The sequence below is a fragment of the Hippoglossus stenolepis genome, chromosome 9, assembly GCF_022539355.2.
Source record: "Hippoglossus stenolepis isolate QCI-W04-F060 chromosome 9, HSTE1.2, whole genome shotgun sequence".
NCBI lineage: Eukaryota > Metazoa > Chordata > Actinopteri > Pleuronectiformes > Pleuronectidae > Hippoglossus > Hippoglossus stenolepis.
This window is the reverse complement of record NC_061491.1, coordinates 1,377,711-1,400,002: the sequence shown is the minus strand read 5'-3', so window position 1 is coordinate 1,400,002 and position 22,292 is coordinate 1,377,711.

Sequence of the window (22,292 nt, the reverse complement as noted above, 5' to 3'; positions counted from 1 at the left end):
ACAGAGGTAGTGTGATAACCCCACTGATGACCCTCTCCGCAGCGATTGGTCAGCTGTGTGAGACACACAGGCATGTGCCTACATAGGTTATAAAAACAGATCTTAATATGAAGGATAGATCTCGCAGAACTTGCTTCAATCATTTACCATTTGGATTATAGAACATACGTAAATACAAAGGCCTCAATTTAGGATGAGGCTTTGAAATGATCAATTATTTATCCAGGAGGATGTGTGACTGATTAGGAGTTACAGCTCCAGCTTTTATGAACTCCTGCATTCTACCACCACCCCAAAGAGCTACATCTGTGCCCAGGATACCACACTCTTAATGGTTTACAACCCAGTGAACCACAAATCAATCTCCAATAAAAAAGACCATCTGCAGGATGAAGATGGCCATGAAGATGTTGATGCATGCTGCAAGATTCCGGAGAAAGATTTGGAAGAAGGGCCAAGGAAAAGAAGCAAACTCTCCTCATTGGAGATATCTGAATAGACAGGGTTAGTGTTGAAAACAGCTGTTGCTAACTCAGCTATTTGGCCCCTGACCCGGGTTTTTCGGACACTGAATGGGGGTCTCTGATTTCCCACCCCTGTCAGAACATTTACAAGCCTGCGGAGCCCTGCCTCAGCCCCCTTGACCCCTGCATCACCCTTGCCCAATGCATGCACCGAGGCATCCTGGGAGCAAAGTAGGGCCATCAGAGAGAGAGAGAGAGAGAGGGGAGAGAGAGAGAGAGAGAGAGAGAGAGAGAGAGGGAGAGGGAGAGAGAGAGAGAGAGGGAGGGAGAGGGAGAGAGAGAGAGAGAGAGGGAGAGAGAGAGAGAGAGAGAGAGAGAGAGAGAGAGAGAGAGGGAGAGGGAGAGAGGAGAGAGAGAGAGAGAGGGAGAGAGAGGGAGAGGAGAGAGAGAGAGAGAGGAGTGAGAGAGTGGCCACAGCCGTGAGTCTACCTCGTCAAGTTTACAACCCAATCAGACTCAGCCTCATAAATCCACGCCTTCTCCTGCAACATATAACAATGCAAGCCATTCACTATTTGCGCAGGTTTAGTAGTTCCTCTCAGGCATCTTTCCACTTCTTAGCGACCCCCCCCCCTACTTCTTTCTCCTCTCACAGGTCTATAAAGCGAGCGATGAGAAAGCCTAGGACGGTGCAGAGCTGCACACAATCAGGTCAGCACAGAGTCACGGAGAGGTCAACAGTTTCTGAACTGTGTCCAACCTCTGACCCTTCATGGTGCCACCTGGCGCTGCAATAGCAGCCAGGGGAGTCCCAAATGAACTTCGCCTGAACCTGGACCTTAACATTGGACCATTGCGTCACCCCTGGCCCTTTGCTCCCAGTTTCCTCTGTGCCAGAAGTCACACATTTCTGACATCTCACATTTCAAGTTTGCGTTTCACCCGCCATGGAGGGACTCTTCTGATGATGCCATTAAAATGGTGGACTTGGATCTGGGAAAAAAGGCAGCTGACCTCTCCACCAGCATGTACTGGATATACACAGACCAAGACAGACATTGATTTTTTCTAAAGCCAGAAAAAGAAAATCACAAATCTCTAGCTGTTTTTAAACACATCATTTAAACCTGCTGGGGAAATTTCACACGATCTCTCCCCGAGGAAGCTGAGGAGCAAGGGACGGCTGCACATTGAAAGAGCTGCTCCCTTATTACTGAGTTTATACTCCCCTCTTGAGGATTGGAATGGAAATTGTTTTTTTCAATAAAATGACTTCTTAACCACTAGATGGAGCTATCTATCTGTAGACAGAAAGACAGACAGACAGACAGACAGAGACAGATAGATAGAGTTTGTTTGTGAACTCACCCATGCTGTCATTCTGTTCAGACTCCATCGGATGGTCAGTGTAAAAGCCTGAAGAAAAAGGCACAAAGATTTAGCTGTCAGATGATTGACAGAGCGATAGAGATGCAGATACTTTCGCTGGTATTAAGATTTTATTTAATACCATCAAATAAACATGATTAATCCCACAAATAGTTTATTAACTGCTTTGATGAAGTACATTTTTAAGTAAAACCCAGAGATTGTTGAAATGAATAAAAAACTGCTGCTCATAATCATGATCTCATAATATTTAAGTAAAGTAAATATTGAATAGTCTGTTTAGACATTGTTTTTATATTTTTGACACATAACTTGACATGTTTGACTCTGTCAAATTGAGATGGACTTGGAGTCTTAATGTCATTGGCAGATGATTTAACTATGAAACCAATCCTTAGTTGCAGCTTAAACCTTTTGGGCTTTTCACTGACATTCTATCATCAACAGAAGATTTGAAGGAGAAATCAAAGCATTCTCTCGCATGGCTTCTTTTTCCCCACCACAGAGGCCAACGACACCTTAAGCACCTCCATTCATTAAAAAGGGGCAGTATGGTGTTATAAGTAACAGTGCAATGTTGGACAGAAGTCACTACTGGCGAGCACTTGACTAAATCAAACAATGATTTACTGCACAAAGTAGACACAATAAATTAGGCTGATATTGTTTATGATCATATCATATTAAAAACTACATTTCTAATATTCATTTTACTTAAACTGTAGCAAAATATATCAGACATAATGAACCTATTGCTGCCATTTACTATTGCAGTATTTACGATTATAACAGTAACATGTAAGATCCATGTCAATTACAGCTTCAAGAGTAATATAAAATGTAATCCCCTCTGTGTTAAACATGTGGACACATGGAGAGCAACATTTTAAATCTGTCAGCTGCAGCCAAATGATAATCCTGCCACTCTGACTTTTATAGTCAATATTCAAGCCTCGCAACTTGGACCAGGCATATCTCTTATATCTGATAGTTATACTTTTAAATGTGGACTCAAACAGAGAGATTAGAGCGCAACGTCAGGGGGAGATTGTATTATGAATGAAGTTCTGCTGAGGAAACAGCACCAAGAGTGTGTCTCCAAAATACACAGTGCACCTCCACTGTTGTTTGTGCAGGGTTTTCACCAGAATCAACAAACTGATAGTAGGGGAGAGTGACACAGATGGTATCCTGTTCTCTGGATGATGCCTACCAATCATCCTGTAGCTTTATATATCGTTAAGGAAAATGAGTGGTTTCTAAAATGATCTTTCTTTGCCAATGATACCTCTTGAATCTTCCTTAATTTGTTCAGACTTTCAAATCTAGGGCTGAAGTGCTCCTTTAAATGACGTATTCAAAAGATGGTTTACTCTTTTAGGCCATTTTTAGCCTATGACAGTTTCGTCTGCATCCATCTGTCCTCTAAACCTCATTACAATTGCAATACACGAAGCAAAAAGACGACAAAGTTCGGAGAAATGAAAGAGCAACTAACTAAAAGAATGGGCGCATCAAACAGGCTGCTGGATAGACAATCCATATCATGTTAATTAACTGTACTGTACAAACAGGATCAGTCAAACTGCACCTTAGACAAGAGTGGCAAACCACACCGAGCCTTATATATCATACCATCTAGCCATTACCCCAGAACAATCTGTTTGCTTCAGATTGATTACCCTTTTGCTGCCTGAGCTTTATTTTATACCCACTTTTTTCACCGTCTCATCTCCATCAGCAGCTTGGCCATCTGTGTGGCCGCCGTCTGGAGACACAGCGTCCACTTCTCACTTACACGGTGCCCGGCGAGCTCCATCACTCACATCCAGACGGGTACAGAGTGGGGGCTATCAGTGCGTCAGATCCCCCTATCTGTGTCAGTGTATCACCCTGCTATCAACAGCTGCAGACCCCTGACCCGACACACGCCAGATGCCCCCCCCCCAACCCACCCCCCACCTCCTCTCCCGCCCGGAGTCAACACCGGCATATGTTCTCCCTGGAGCATACACCAACACACAAGCTCTGTTCCAGCTCACACGTGCCTCACCCTCCCCTGTACAGACACACACTTATATTGACGAACAACACACAAACACGCAGCCAGGCACCCCCCACCTTAACGATACTGACACTCTGAGATATGTCACAGCTTTCAAATGAGATTTACTGTAAAATAATCAGGAATCATGTCTCCCATCGTCTTCCACTGCATCTCTGATGTAGAGGTCAAAAGCATTTTAGCTAACTGACAAATATTTTCATTGCATTCATTTTCTCACTGTACATCTTCACTGAAACCGTTTTAACCCCATTTGCTTCACCTTGTTGTTCACCAGTTTTCAAACATGGCACAGGTTTTGAACAGATCTATTCACCTAGTTAAAAAAAACACATTTAGCCATGCAGCAGAGAGCTGTGGTTTTACGGTCTTCCCCCAATACCAGAGTGAATACCAGAGTTCCATTTGAGCAGCGGCAGCTCCAGACTTACATCTATGTCTATATAGGATGCATGTATAACAAGTATAATATTTACCATATTCAGCATCTTAGTTTAGCTAATTAGCTGTAAACAAAATAGCTGAGGGAATGTCAAGGGCTACTTATAAGTATTGGAATGAATTCATATTTTAGACCCAATGACGGTGCTAAAGGAAACAATAAGAAGATCATTTAAGTCAGATTTATACTATATTCAGGTAATCATGAATGTCTGTACATTTAATGGCAATCCATCCAGCAACAGTCAACAGTGGGACGAGTCTCTACCAAAGACCTTGCACTAATGAGAGTGTGGTGAGTGGATTATCCTGTTGAATTTATATATTAGACTTTTCAATGCTGTAGGCACCATAGACCAACTCCATTTAACTATTGTGGATGTAGAAACACACCTCGCACTGTGCAAATAAAACCATACCCATCTACTTGGTTAGATACCCCCAGAGGCAAGACAGACTATTGTTATTTTTGTGTTACCTTTTTATATGTAAAGGCTTTAAACTTATAATATAAACTTAGTTCAACTCAGTGAGCATCATGTCTGTATCTATTTTTGTCAGATATGTGTGTGTTGAATGGAAAATACAAAGCAGACTGAAACCACTCTGCCCATACAACTTTATTAGCTAAAATAAAAGGCACATGTTTCATCCAATGTGATGGACGACTAGTTTCAAGCCTCGGAAAGACAGAGTTCCTGTTGTATTGGGATGATAATATATACGTATTTCATTAAAAAAAAAAAACACTACAGTATGCTTTGGAAAAAAGCATAATTATTCTGCCATAATGATCTTTTAACAATACTGTACACAGACAAGCTGTCAGGATATTGGTCAATCAGTCCTCCCACACATCATCTTCCACTTTTCTGCTACTGCTTTCTGGTCCAGTCTTAATAGTAGCATGTCTGGGTTCAGGATTAATCCTTGCTTCAGTCTGTACTCACGGCTGTAGTGTTCGCTGACACTGGACATGCGTCAGAGAAGAATGGGGCTCTCTAGTGTGTGGTCTCTGTTGCTAATCCTCATGACAGCTTATTGACCATTATAGCTCGAGGCTGGGGAGGCTTTTAGCAGCAGCCAATACTGCCGGAGCCTCCTCTGCTGTGGCCCATTGTGTGTTGACAAAGAAAGGCTGCATCTTTAACCTTTCACCTTTAAAACCTTCGCAACCTCCGCTGCTATCAGCTCCCCATCAAAATAACATACAGCCTCTTGTCCCCTCTTCTCCCTCCTTATGGATGGAGACATGCATGCTCAGCGTGGCATTTACCACAGGTTGCTGTTGTCAGCCTGGCATCAGCATCCTGAGCTCGAGGTGGCAGAAGAAGTGTTAGCAAGCATTTAATGTGGTGATTTATCCACTAATTAAAGCATGAACTCTTAAGCATCGCTCTGTCTCACTGCCTGTGGAAACAAGCAGCAGCAGCAGCAGCAGCAGCAGCAGCAGCAGCAGACAAACAAACAGATCTGGCTTGCAGTTCCTGCTACCTACATTACTGCTCAAACACTAGTCAAATGAAAATTTGCAGTAAAATTTAGTTAATTAATCAGGATATTGATGGACAGAAAAAATGGCCGCTTTGTTGTCGATTGATTGATCATCAACTTTCAAGCAAATGTGACAAACACAGCGGTTCCAGCTTATCAAGAGTGAGGGTTTACTCTTTTTTTTAAGTTAGAGTTTTGGACAGATGGTCAGACAAAACATGCTGTGAATATGGTATCTTTCCATGTGTGATGCCATGGAGAGAGCCAAGCAAACAAACCATTGATTTATTTCATGATCACTTTATCTGGTGATCATGTTTTCGTCTAACTTTGTCTGACAAACTGACCCAATATTTTCTATTATTATCATTATTACTAGTGCAGGGCCTGTTCTAAACGTGCCTGTTTGGGATGGGATGTTTACATGGCCTTTGTAAATGCTCCAGAGCTACATCAGAATGATTCCTTGCCATTAGTGAGTCCTCCTTAAACAGTTCAACTATATACTGTCCCTTTTCTTTATATTCTTTATATGTCTATTATTATCTGCATTATTATCTTCAATATATACTTTTCTACCATTACATGGTTAAAATACTCCTAAGTTCAGTTGTCGTTGCCCTCTTTACACAACTATCCACACTTGATAATGTAATGCATATTGCAGTACAGCTGACACAACATTCCTTACTAGAAAGCACCATATGGCTGAACTGATTTGGGCACGAGGCCACAATGTAGCGGCTTAAACAGCAGATATTGAATGTACACCAAGTCACCCACCCTCTGATGCCATAAGACCTCCCCAAGAATCCTCCTCAGTCCATCACTGTCCCTGCTCCTCTGTCCCAGATGGCCAGGGTTCCGCATGGCCAGTGGAGGGCAACACCAGCCTGTTATCTGAGTAAGCTGGCCTCTACCTGCTAGCCTGACCGAGCATGGGCCGGCCCCACTCTTATCTCAGAACTGCAACCCACACAGGCACCGTCTTTAACGTCACACTGAGAGGGCCTGGTCTAAAAAAACACCAGGCAAGAGAAAGAGGCCATGTGGTCACCAAAAAAAGCCGAACCGAATTAAGATGAATAATTACTAACAATAATAATTGATTAATAACTATCAATAGGCAGCAATTTGTAGAATTGCTATTAGTAAAATATTGCAAATATTCACTTGTTGCAGCTTCTGAAAAGTGAACATTTGTTGCCTTTCCTTTTCTTGCATGAGATTAGATCAAACCTGTGGGCTATGGACTGTTAATCAGACATAAGAGGAAATTATAATTGAATATTTAGTAGTTATTAGTTAGTATAGTAAAACAAAATTTACTAATTCTGTAAACATGATGTAGGCAAATGAATGAAGTGACGATTGAACATTTTGTCAGGACATGAAAGAACATGAAAATTCCAAATTTGGAAACTAAACTTTTTTTATGACACTTTATGTTTCTGTTATTTGGTGTTCAATGTTATTGTTTTAATTTCAAAAAGGATTTTGGACATTTAACATTTTATTCGATTTTTGCTAAATCAATCATGGTTGATTGGTGGATAAATGTTTAAATTAATGATGGTTCTTAAACCAAAAGATTTCATACTGAGCACCATGTATGAACAGACCAACAGAAGCTTTGCCCTCACCAATGAAAATCTGTGGATCAAGGTATCAAAGTGCTGGCTATTAACTAACTGTGACCACACATTGGCACAAACAACTCTCATCGTCCGAGCACAGAAAATATACACACAAGAAAGGATTTGAGAGATTACACTTGAACAATACAGTTGTGGGTTGTGTAATGTCTGCTTTCTGCTCAATCAATCAGTCAGTCACCCCTCCCAACAGTAAGATGGATGAGAGGAAGCAGCAACCACAGATAGATCATTGTTTTCATTCTGCAGCAGGACAGAATGAATCCTGTGCTGGCTGAGAGGTCACAGCAGAGAGGGCTGCTTTACCCCTTGGGCACCCCCCCACCTGCAGAAGAGACACCCATGCATGACAGGAGCCTCAGACAGCCTTAAAGGAACAGATGGGGTTATAACTAAGTATGGAGTGGAGACATGGAGACATTGACACTGTCACCCCGCTAAATAAGAAGCAAGTAATTTAGAGGAGATTAGCTCCATGGCACAATTCTCAAACGCGCGTTTTAAAACAGACATCACGGAAGATGGAGAGGAAGTGGCATTCCACCAGCTAAGATGATTTTCACCTTGCCTGGAGAGATAGCCTGATAAATTAAAAGAAAGCACTCCGAAATGCAAGAACCTAAGAACAACCCCAGGTTCCTCTTCAGCACTGTAGAGCCGACAGAGAGTCACGGCTCTACTGATCCATCTATTCCTTTAGCAGGAGCAAAGATTTCATTGGCTTCTTTACAAATAAAATTGTAACCATCACGGAAAACATTCACCACCTCCTCCCCATGAACAGCACAGATACATTGTCTAGTTCAGAAACCATAGAACCACCTGTAGCACCAGATTTTTATTCGGACCACTTTCCTCAGTCGATCTTTCTGAACTGACTTCACTAGTTTCCTCCTCTAAACGTTCAACTTGTCTATTAGACTCTGTCCCAACTAGACTTATTAAGGAAGTTTTTCCTTTAATCAAGCGTCCACAAGCACCGACAATCATATTTGACTAGAAATGGCATCATTTACACTGTGTTTTAAACCTAAAAGTCGTTGATATTCTCCTCGAAGCTATGTTCGCGTTTGCACACACGCACACTCAGAAAACTGCACACACTGCACACAAGCTCTCGCCCAAGGGCATGCATGGGGTGCACGTTAGGATTGCTACGTCTGCTAGCATCGCTAATGCCAGTAGTGAACTTTTAGCATATTTGTGTATGAATGTTGCGGCTTCCGGACACTTGGATGATTCTTGGAAGAATTACTATTGCAACAACACATCATCAGTAGGGTAAAACTAACCTGTCTGTGATTATGTGGATGACACCACACGAGCAGTATGGAGGCATGTTGTTTTATTACATCTGAAGAAAGGGTCACCTTGGCTGCAACACTGTTTACCCCTGAGACTCCTGAAGGGTTCTGTGGACTCAAACCCGTCACCCACCCGTCCATCGGCATAGTGGTGAGTAAATTTAAATGTTTCAGTGAACTATCCCTTTAAAAGGCATGGATGGCCCATAACCTTTTACTTCTAAATTCAGACAAAACAGAAGTCATTGTATTTGGCCCTAAACACCTCAGAGAAAATTTGTCTGACCAGACAGTCACCTTGGATAGTATTAGCTTGGCCCCCAGCTCTACTGTGAAACATGATGGTTACAAAACTCTTGCTGGTGGAGGTTTCTTCCAGTAAATGAGGGAGTTTTTTCTCTCCACAGTCGCCAAAATGCTTGCTCATTGTGTGAGCTGTTGGGTTCCTCTATGATCTATGTAATGTGCCTTGAGATAATGTTTATTATGGTCACTTTAATGCAACAACGTGGCTGAAACAGACCTGCTGCTGAATCACTCTATCTAGCCTCCGATAACAATTCATTAATCTTTCTACAAGAGGTAAATGTTGCTTCCAGAGGGTGTGAATGGGCTTCAAATTCTTATAGGCTACGAATTACCTGGTCCAACAGGTACACCCTAAATTAAATACTGACACCTTTGAGTACAACCACTCAGGAACAGTTGTGTGAGCGCCATCTTCAACATGACAAACAGTCTAGGTCCTGATTAGCAGTCTGTCTTTAAGGCCTGGTCGGGGTCAGAGCCCCTCAACGCTGCATGGTGGATATTACATATGACAGATTGTGAAGGAACTCAAGTGTTGGCTTTCACAGGCTGCTCCGCAGTCATCCCTTTGACCTCTACACCTGACCCTTGACCTAGCTGTGTAACAGCGCAGCACAATGTCTACTCTGTCCTCCCCGCTGCTTCTGGCTGACAAAGCGCTGCACAGCCCCGTGGTGCTGCCTCCCAGCGCCACTCAAGTTCACAGGGCATGCTCCATGCTCATGAGATCGCACTTTGACCAGCAGCAGCGTTTGACGGTCATCACCTGGCATTTAAACCTTCTGTAATGCAGGTAGCATTGGAGTACAATACTTTTTACATCATCTGAAAAAATGATTAAAGAACACAACATCCTATAGACTTTAAAAAAACTGAATTTAAGATGCAAGGCCCAACATGAACATTATTTTATACATTTTACATCTAATGTGGAGTTCCATTACGTTTTGGAGTAGTATAGTCACTATTTCCCAGCCTTTTCCAACGGAATCAGACTAAAACCACAAATAACAGTTTTTAGATTTCTGTGCATGGCTTCAGCAAGTGGATTTTTACAACTTGGGCTGAGCAAAATTAAAGATAACAAATAAGTCAAACTGTGCAAATGAAGGTAAAAAATTAAGAAGAAATCCCAAAACATATATTTATTTTGTGTTATCAGGAGCATCAACTTCAGAAAACAATGAAAGTAAAGTGGATTCAATATTGGAAAAGTATGTTTAAAATAGTTCAAATGACTGAGCACTTCGGGATAACCTGTAGCTCACATCAAGTGCTTTACCAAGCCAGTATTTATTCATGAAATATTATCAATGAAGATTTTCCCCCAATTTTAAGCACAACTTTCTCTTTTAATGATGATGATGAAAATCTGATTAATCATTGATATTAAACTGATAAAGTTCAGGTAATAATCCACCCTTCCTTTTATCAATGCTTCGGCGTAACCTCTGATGTCAAACAATGGGGTGGAGGCCATTTGTTATAGCCTCGGAGACTTTTTCATAGAGCAGTCATCAGTGTATGTTATGTTAACCTAATGAATGTATGTCTTCATCTTTGCTAATCCCGGCGGGCGGCTGGGCGGAGGGTCACGCTGTGGTCAGAGGGGCGGAGGCTCTGTCACCGCTGCTTGACACGCTCAAAGGACCAACTTCCCTTTCATCATACCAGGGGTCAGAGTTTTACTACCTCCCAGAGCCAGCGAGCGTACTGCACTGTGCAAACTCAGACCTGTAGCAGCCATCTGATAATCATCACCTTACAAAACACACCAAAAAACAAAACAAACCAGGGGCATCTCCCTGAAGCCACTGAGCCACATTTACATTCAGCTCTATCTCACTTCTTGCTGAGAGCGGACTCTGGGGATGGCTTCTGAGCGACACTTTGAATTGAGGCTGCAAGTTGGTAAAATACAGACACGTTAAGCTCTGCAGCCAAAACTCGACTCTTTCACTCGTGTTCTCTCTCTCAGGAACTATGCTGCTGTAACCTGTGGCAGTGCAACTCTGAGCTCAACTTCAGGTAACGTTCAGTTCATTGTTCAGGCAAAACATCAACAATTTATTTACTGATATTCACTGCATGATATAGTAGTGGAGTATACATATATATGTTTTGTTTTTTTTCACAATGTATCCATTTCAGTTCACTTTAGATTCTGCTGCTGCAATTCTACCCCACACACACACACACACACACACACACACACACACACACACACACACACACACACACACACACATCAAACACATAGAAGACACAGACAAAGATGTCAAGACAGTTTGTGGTGATAAGAGCTGACAGAGGTGTCAGGGTGCTGTAAACATGATCGCGTGATCTTCGCACGGAATTAATACGCAACTTTCTGCCTCTGCCTGCTGTACCACCTGCACAAAATGTGATGGGACACTTTGGACTATTTTCTGACATTTGACAGAATTAACGATTAGTGGACAATCACGAAAAATCCTGGAAGACATCCTGGTTTTGGAGAGATTTTTTAGGTGCAGTCCTAGCTCTCCAGCATTAAGTCCTGCAATTCAAAACTTGAACTCAAGTGAGCAATGCAGGAAATGTTTGCTCCTCACAGTGTGTTTGTGTGTGTAATGAGAACAGTAACGGTTTAGCACATCCCTGTTAAAAGAGTCAATATACACAGCTCTGTGTGTCTTTTCTGTTGACTGTGATATGACCAGTGGGGATTTAAGGACTGTGCTTCAGCAGCCAATCATCTTCAACCCTTTCCCATCTTCTCGGCATGGAAGGACCTCTGCTGCCTCTGCTACCTTCTCTTCACACAAATCACCTGTGAGTTTCTTCTCTAATTCAAATGTCAGATGTCAAACGTAGGATTACACCTAACTGTTATGACTACTTACAGGAGACCCCATTCTCCCCTCTAAAATGGAAATAGCGTTTCTAAACTGAAATGGCTCAGCTGCTCTTTTATGACCCCCCCCAACAACTGCATCCTCCAGCCCTGCCGTTTCACAGGAAAGTCATCCCTGCTCTACATACCAAGTTCAGTGTTTTACAGCTGCCTGTAAACTCATCCTCCACCCAAATTCAAACTCAAATTGAAGACGTTTATGACCTCTGGCTAGGCTACGTGTTAAATATCGCAGAGGTCTGACAAAAACGTGGCCTGCAGATGACCAGTGTCACTGTACCAACTGTCCCCCATACTTACTAGAATACCTTTCCCCTTAAAAATATGGTTTATGGCATTGAGCTTCTTCCTCCCCAATCCTCCCCCGCTGCTCATCAGCAGCTGTTAGCGCCTCAGGTTGTGCCAGGATGGAGCTAACAAACATCCCAGAGAGCGGCCTCACTGCCATCCCAGCCTGTAGCTCATGGATCAAGTGGAGGCTGTAAATACTTTCCTGGGTTACGTGGAGGTCAGCAGAGAGCGGGCCATTAATGCTTCAAGAGCAACATCCCACTGACCCTGGTCACCGTTCCCATAGCGCTCACTCCCACCTCCCCCATGTGTCCCTCACAGCTCACGCAACAACAAACTCACAGGCACAGCCTCAGGGAAGATTGTGGGCTGTGTGCAATGATGACAACAGTGCTGCAAGTCACAAAAACTAAACTTCTTTTCACATTCAAATGACAGCTTTGGTGATCAAACTGAATTAAAGATGTAAAGATTCCCATTTATTTTAAATGATTTGACCAATTCTTTGGAAAATGTAAACTGGAGGAGTACATATGTTCCACAAAGTCACAAACAGTAAATTAAAAGTGCTGACTTCACACCCTGTCACACAATTTATCAAGCCCCATTTTTTTTTACTTTAATTTCTTAATTTACTTTTTTCCCCATGAGCGACATTCTGTTATGTCAATAAATCAATAAATTAGTCAATCAAAAGAGAATTGGATTTGGACTTTTCTCTATAAAACATTTGTCATTTTCAAGCAAAAATGCCAAAACGTTTATAGGTCAGTGTCTTCAATTTTTTTTTATTTATAAACGTAACATGTTTTGGTTATGGGCAGCTACAAACTGTGATGATGATACAATTCTCATATTTGACTGCTTTGTGATTTAATTAAATGATACTTTTTAATGGTACTAAATTTGACACTTTTAATCACGCCAGAATTGATGACAAACTTTCTGTTATAGTGCAAAATTGCACTAAACAGAGCACTGGCCATTTACTGAGTAGTAAACATAGTTCTTATCGACATCTCAGTTCGGACATAGCTTTTAATCACATGTTTATAATGACAGTGACACTTTTATGTGACCTGACTATTTGAATACGATCATAAGAACAGGATGAAAACTCCTGTGCCGTGCTATACTATACTGTGCTGTGCCGTGCTTTGCTGTGTTGCGCATGAATGGCTATGCTGCTGTTCTGTCATTGATGTTGCATCACCATCTGACCATCTTCATTGTGACCACATACATGTGTGTTACCTGGAAACAGGCGCATCGGGATCAAGGACATTCAGCCTCCAGACCTCTCAGACAGAAGCGGACCTCATTCCTCACACTCAGTCCTCACCTTACAATGATCCCAGAATTTACATTCACCTACATTCCCTGGTCTTTGAATGCATTCTCTGGTCTCCCTAAATCTACATTAGTATATCTAAAGCTGCAACATCCATTGTCCTTCACCCTCAACAAGAGTAAGGAAAAACTACCCAAAAAACCTTTTAACAGGGGAAAAAAACATAGAAACCTCAGAGGGATCCGTCTCCCAGGATGGACAGAAGTGCAGTGGATGCCTTGTTGTCTATAATGAAAAGCTAAAACCGTAATAACTTAAATGTGCATGTCTTTAAATAGGGATAAAAATGAATTAATTATTGTCATGGAGATAAAACACATATATACACAACCAAATATATACAGAACTTGACACTTTTTAAAAAATATATACAAGTTTTCATATTGACGCATATTGGCCTGATAAACAATTAAATAATAAATAATTAGTTCAACGGCATATATGAAGTTCTTTTAAAAAAAGACTAAACGAAAAAAATCTTTTCAGCAACATCTTGAAATGCTTTGAGTTAATATTTTATCATTCATTCTTCAAAAACTCAAATAGCAGTTTTTACCAATCCTCTATGACTACTACATCTGTCAATTCAAAATCTACTTTACTGTGTTATTTCGTTGAAATTATTCAGCAAGTGGTAAAAAAAAAAACAGAACCATATGTCAGCATTATTTTAAGCCCTATGCAACATTATAATATAATCCTAAATAATTACTTTGGCCTGTTTTCCTTTTCAATACCAGGGTCGAACGATCAGGCTCAAGTCTTTTATTTTTGTCTGCAGGCCTTCATGCTGACGACTCACTAAAATCCCTTCATTCATCAATATTAAGCCTTTAAAATGGAGAAGAAAAAAAACATCTGCTGTGGAGCTTGTTGTGAGATGAATCACCTTGTTTGAAATGCTAATCACCATGGGTGAGCATTTTCTTGCATCTGCTTAAATTATCTTGGAATGCCCTAAAAGGAACCTCCTTGTTTTACAACATTTAGTGAAATAATATCCTTCACTCTCCATTTAATTTTGTTTTTTAAAAAAATATCATTGTAACAGGCCTCGTCAGTATCTGTCTGATGTTTCAATGGAAAAAATGTTTAATAAATTGGGTGTATTAACATTTAGCACTGAACTAAAGAACAGATATTTTATGGCATGCTTGATCAAATTCAGGCCCTTGCAGAAAACACAAGCACCCAAAGTATGCATCAGTTTGGTTATCTTACCTCTGCTGGATTTCCTTACTTTACTTATTTACTTATTTACAGGCCCTAAACAGAAAATCCAATACTTACTAAATAACTAACCAAATTCACTCAAAATAGTAGATATATAGATATCAAGTCATGGTCTCCCAAAATCGAGTTTTATTTCCCCAATTAATCATTGAAGAGCTGCAACTATAAGTTACAAGATGAGGCCTTTAAATTCACCAGTAAATGCTTTGACATATTGTTTTATTTTGACTTTAATAATGTTACATGCTAAATGAAGCACTAATTTGTAGTGTCGAATATAAAAGAGATTAGCTCAATCTCTTGGTAATATTCTGAGAGTAAAAAAATCTTTCATTGCATGTTTTATTTTGGGATTTTTTTTTCTGTTACCGTAAAGTTACTGTAACAAAGCAACAAGGCCCGTGTCCACTATTTCAGTTTAGATTATATTTATTCTTATCCATATAAATTTATTCTTATCCACAAAACACTCATGTAAGAACAGAAAGTTCTGTTTAAATCTCACTGTGTGTGTGTGTGTGTGTGTGTGTGTGTGTGTGTGTGTGTGTGTGTGTGTGTGTGTGTGTGTGTGTGAGGTGAGGCGCAGCTCGTGTCCTGGCTGCTGTTGAAACAGATCTAATGATAGCAGAGGAAGCCAAGTTAAGAAAAAGAAGAAAACATGACATGATGGATCACATCTGCCCGTGCCCCCCCCAGTCTCCCTCTTCCACTAACCAACACCAGCCCCTCCTCCTCTACTGTACTCCTCCTGGCTTATCATTCAAGCGTCACACTGGGGGGTTTCGCATCCTGTCCCTGCCCCACCCATTGTCAGCCGTCCCCTTCACCCTGCCCCGAGGGACAGGACAGATCCCCCCACACACACACCAGAACAGAGGCTGACAAGGCACTTTCTTTCAGCCCATCTACCCCAATGTGCCAGCCTGCAAACCCCCAAGGCCCAAACATGGATCCACACAAACACACAACCCCCTTCCACCCACACAACCTGTCTTCCTCCTTCTCTCTACTTCTTCTCCCAGTGAGTTGAATTACATTTAAAAAAAGGATACTTCACTGAGCAGAGGGTGGGAGGGGGGAAAACCAAATTCCTGGTCAATTCAAAGATCAATGCAAATTGAGTTTGTTCTTCAAATGTGGTTATGTCATCCAGGGGCTGGAGGAGGGTTCAGCTCCTTTGTTTCTACAACAATGTGAGTTGATAAAAAGATTCTACAGTCAACACTTCTGCACTTTTCACCAATCAGTGATGGGTTAACCAGCTGGACTTTAACATCTGTAACATCTGTCCATCCTCTAAGGTGGCAACTAAACATTATTGTGACCTGATCCATGATTCTACTGACACCTTTATTTTCTTTTTTGAAAATGGAACCTTTTTTTTTCCCCCGACCAAAAAGTCCAAAGCTAAGAGATTAATTAACTATCAAAATAACTATTATTTCAACGAATCAATAAAGCAACTACACATTATTTAAAAAGGCCTTCTTCAATCAATATTATTATTCTGTGTACTATTAGATCGTGATAATGATGAAAGTGTGACAAGAATATTAAAAGAACCCTGTTCAGGACAATGTTTTAATCGCTAAAATGCTTTAAATTGTGTGAATCTTATTTTATCAGTCTTACCAAACTGCCCATTATAAAACTGATGATTTCAAAATTAAATCCTGATCAAGGGCTTATAAATTATTCCCAAACATATTCAGTGTTGGTTTATTCCTTCATGTATCTGTATTTATATGTACATTTATGTTATCTGTGTATTTGTTGTATACTCTTTATTGTTTTAGCATGAAAGAGGGAAAACATGATACATTATTAAAATAGTTATTTTAAGTATGAATATGAGTATGACTGCAACTGACAATTATTTTCATTATATATAAATCTATAGTATTGAATTTTGATTTATCAATTAATTGTATGGTCTATTAAATGTCAATAATTATTTTGAAAAGAATTGTGAGATTTCCCAGAAGCCTGGTGAGGATGTCTTCCAAAGGTTTGAAAATCTGTCACATTTAAGAAGCTGGACCCAGTGAATGTCTAAGTTTTTTACTTGATAAATTACTTTAAATGATTTAGGGTATAATTATTGGTGACTGATGATGATCAGTTTGCCCTAATTGACTAAGCAATTAATACAATTTTAAAAATCCGAACTATATGTTGCTATAAAAATCTGCTGTTGCTGCAGAGAAGCCGGAACTTCTATGCATTTATGCAAATAGATATTTAGTAAACACTTTTTATCTACTTACTGTTGTATTTATCACCTATTTATTGATTACACAATTGTTAAAATGCTGTTTGCAAAAACCTCACAGAGCTCTATCACAGAGCAGAACGTTTGGACAGGACATATCCATCACATTCTCATGGGCCTTCATGTAGCTTTTTAACTGAGCTCATGAAGTCACCTGTTATTCCACACACACACACACACACACACACACACACACACACACACACACACACACACACACACACACACACACACACACACACACACACACACACACACACACACACACACACACACACACACACACACACACACACACACACACACACACACACAACCAAGCAGAGAACACGGTGCAGTTTAATGTCCACTTCAGTCGCTGTGCTCAGAGCACTTAAAGGAATTTGAATCTTGGAAATGTCAATAAATCTTCAGTCGCCCGCGTAGGTGCAGGATACCGGCCTGGCCGCTGGGAGGTGGCCCAGTGTGGGGATGGGTTTGGGCCTGGCCCCGGTCCGTATGGACCATACGACGAAAAAATAAACCTTAACAAATGACATGAGGAGCGAGCTGTGGGTGGTCTCCATCTCCAGGTATTCTCATCTGCAGACAGTGGGATGAACAGGCCACAGATCAGGCTGAACGTCAGCCACACGAACCATGCATCTCGTCGTACTGTCGCTCTTCCTTCCTCTCTCCTCTCTCCATCTCCTCCACCCTGTGCAGCGCAGGCACCACCGGATTTTGGGAACTGAAACACTAATGGCTTCAGGGCGTTCTCCAAGTTCAAAAGTTCACCTTTTACGATCTCCCCGAGCCTGACTGACCACCTCCAAATAAAAACATTCCGACCTCTGTTCCCAGTGAGTCCAGCACTCTCTCACACTCTCTCACACACACACACACACACACACACACACACACACACACACACACACACACACACACACACACACAGCAGTGTTGAATAACTCCCACTTAAACAAAACGAGGAGACAAATCAAACTTCACAATTTGGGGCAGAATGCGCTCTGTGATAACTGCAGGTGATTTCCCTTGGTGACTGGCAGTAAAGTTGATGTGAGCGCATTCATGTTATTTGCTGATGAAACACAGCCTGGGGTTTATTCCTGCAGGTATGTAGCCTACAGTTTGGAGAAGGTGCGTTGACGTGCTTGTGAAAGCTCAGGCAGCACTAATGGTCGCACTGGTTGGAGGTGAGGACAGAAATGATCCAATCACGGACAGCAGCGGTGTGTTGCACAGGATACACGGTGCTGTGTGTGTGTGTGTGTGTGTGTGAGTGTGTGTGAGTGTGAACATGCAGGACCATGCTCCGGGGCGTGTTCGCCTACCGTTGACGGACTTGGTGTTGTTTCTTTCCGGGTAGTCGAACCCATTCGTCCTCTTCTCTATCTCCATCCTCCTGCATGGGCTGATCCCGAGTCAGCCCGACGTCGCCTCTCACCACCGCGGAAAACCTGCACACTGCTGCTGCTGCTGCTGAGGGGACAGTGGTGGTGGTGGTGGTGGTGAAGATGATGATGAAGAAGGTGCAGTCTGAGGTGATTCGTGCTGGCGCTGCTTTGTCCCTCCTCAGCCTGGATGGCTCACTCCTCCGACCGCCGTCCCCTGCTTCAGTCAGCGGGGAGTAACTGGATCCACACCCCCAGGGATGGTGCGTTCACGGCCTGCCAGGACGGTGGAGGATAGTGGCTTCCAATTAGAAAGCTGACTCATGGCCCGAATGATGTTCAAACTTCAAAGCAAGTGAGACAAAGTATTAAAGGCACAATCTCCCTCTTATAAATGAAGAGTTGAATCCATGCGCAATTAACAAATAACATAATTAATTTATCATACACACAGACCAAAAACAAAATAGCCTCACCTCTCCACAAAAACTGACCCTGAACTGTAAATGCTTTGTTTGAATACAATTAGAATAGGTTGTTATAATATTGTTTCAAGTAGAGCTACATATGTGCAATAGGCCTACAATGTAGACTATAGCCTCCTCCATTATTCAGATTCAATCAAATTAAAATGTTATTTCTATAGCCTATATTCACAACACATTATTTGCCTCAAAGGGTATAAGGGCTATACACATAAAATTGTATTAATTGAGTGTGATTGATCCCTCTCCCAGGGTGGATAGAAGTGCAATAGATGCAGCATATAGCAGAGCACATCAAAGAATAACAATATAGTTGTATTTATTATTTATATGTTCATGTTTAAGATGGAAAGATGAACATGAGAAGAGTTGAGAGTTTCAGCTATTATTTCCTGGTATTTACACCTGTGTTAAACAACTTAACACATTTTATTTGAGACGCATTTTTCAAGTGAGCAGAAACATGGCAACATTTACACATGTGCCTTGTTGCCCATGTGATGCCTTTTCCGTTGATTATTTAAATCTTACATAGACCAGAATGTCAGCTCTTGGGTTTCACCCATGAAAACTGTGTAAATGGTTAAAAACTATAAAACATCATGGAGAGCAGGTTGATGTCTATAGGAGAAAAACAGAGACATTTAGAAGCAGAGAAAAGAGTAATTAGATCAATTAAACCAACATTAGAAAACCACTGTAACAATTTGAAATGTCCTGTAAAAGACAGAGATGACTGGTGAACTGAGCAATGGACATCTAACAGGTCGGACCAAGGACAACAACAGCAATTACAGAATCATTGTGAGTTGTGAAGAAAAGTCAGTAACACCAGCATCAACCTCCTAAGAGCAGGGCTGAGAAGGACTCTGAGAGCAGAAATATAGACCCCATAACACAAGATGCAAACCACTCTGCACTCAGAGGGATGAACTACAGAAAGCACTGCAACAAACTGATGAGACCTGGATGAAGCTCTAGTAAAGTGAATGAAAGAAAAGTGTGGAGACAGAAAGAATCTGCTCATGATCTGGAACTAACAGTTTCATCAGTGAACCTCGGTGGAGGTGCTTTCATGGCAGCTTCTGAAACATTCTCACAGATCACTGATGATGATTATTGATGCTGTAGCAGTAGAATGGATGAAAGAAACATTCTGTGTGCCACTATACAGACAGATCATCAAAACTTCATCGTGAAGCAAGACGATGACCTACATACAACAACGGACGTTATCTGTAACAGAGGAAGATATTTCCCTTCCTGAAGAGCAGACTGAAGGAGAAAGCCCCTGAGACAAGAAGTGAGACAGGCTGTGGCACTCATATCTTCTGGAAACGGGCTTGATACAAACACACCCAGACATGGACAATGGTCAGATGTACTACAGGAAATATATGTGATGGAAAAGCTCACTTTTTGTTGAAAAGTGAAAGAATAAATATTTACCAGAAAATTGTAAAACTGGATAAGGTCTAGAGATAAAGACATCAGCTCTGCATAACACTATAAGCGAATTATTAGATAATAAAAGTCGTGATATGGTGACGTATAGTAAAAACTGTAAAATGATCAAATGGAAACCCTCACTACAGTTGTATGTTTGTTGTTCTTTTCTTTTTCTTTGTTTTTTGTGTTTTTTGTCTTCACTCTCTCTTTTTCCTTGTATGTTTGTTTTGAATATTTGCATAAAATTAATAAAGACTAAAGTGGAAAAACTGGCTGCAGTGAAAGATTGGAGAAACTTTGGTGACGTCAGTGGGCGCAGGCTTGATGCACTTATTTAAAAAAGTTGTTAAACCAAATATTAAATGTAATTTCCAAAAACATTTAGAGTAAATAACATTTAATAACTTGTTGTGTCATTTACTTGTCTTTTGATTATCCAAAAAAGGGGGCTGTTAAAGGGGGCTATGTCCTAAGATGTTGTGGAATGAATATAAATCATTAAATTTAAAAACTCTTCTTTCATTTTCATTTTTAGATCTTAATTCCAAATGTCAAACAAACCCAAACTGGCGTTACTGTAATGATGTCGCCTAATATAACAATTGCAGTTAATCCCACATGCCCTGAAGGTAGCACAAACACACAACAGAGATTACGCAACTTCACCCTGCAGCATTGTGGGATGTGTAGTGTCGTACCCTCAACCCATCCAGGTCCCGTCCTGAATCTGAAGACCAACGCTTTACCCCAAGCTAACACGCTAATGCTAATCCAATCGTTAGCCCCTGGTACTTCCAAGCTAATATGAAGTGGCCCAGTCTGGGAACAGCCCGTGTTCCCTCAGAGCAGCAAGTTTCACCGAAGAGTCTTCACTGAGAAATAGTAGACCAGCGTCAGTGCTGCTCTCTGGTGGTCACACAGTGTGCTAACCTGAAGCCAGGTGCCGTGGGCAGAACCACACATGATCTATATATATATCTGAAGAACACATTCAGTGAAGTCAGACCAGTGAGAAATCATGTAAACTGACAGGGTTGACCCTGCAGAAATACAGACTCCATGAAGTTACACTGTTCTGGTTGTACCCACCTTACTCCATCTGTCAGACAAGATGAGATAAGATACACTTACTATATTACGTCAGCACGTTTGATTGTGCACGTGTCCTGACAAGAACCAGGAAAACCCATTCCTCCTGTATTAGCTTCACTACACTGGCTTCCTGTTAAATCTAGAATATAATTAATTTGTATTATCCTCCTCACCTTCAAGGCCTTTAATAATATGGCAGCATCATACCTCAAAGAGCTGATAGTACCATATCACCCCACTAGAGCACTGCGCTCCCAGAATTCAGGCTTACTTGTCGTCCCTAAAGTCTCTAAAAGTAGAGTAGGAGCCAGAGCTTTCAGCTATCAAGCTCCTCTCCTGTGGAATCATCTCCCACTTTCAGTTCAGGAGGCAGACACTCTCTGTACGTTTAAGAGTCGCCTTTACGATAAAGCACTGTCCAGCCTGCAGTTTCACATAAAATAAAATATTATCTCTTACACATTGGCCTATAATACTTCCATACACATCTGCTGACCATGACGACATATTGCACTGTGACAAATTGCAAAAATGTATCTACACTATTTGACCTGTAAAATAGTCAGACTTAAAGGTAGTGGTGGGATGTAATGAAGTAAATTTACTGTGTTACTGCAGTATGTTATTAAGTATCTGTTCTTTTCTCAAGTAAATGTATTTTTGAGGACATTTTACTTTTACTCCACTACATATATCAGCAAATATCTT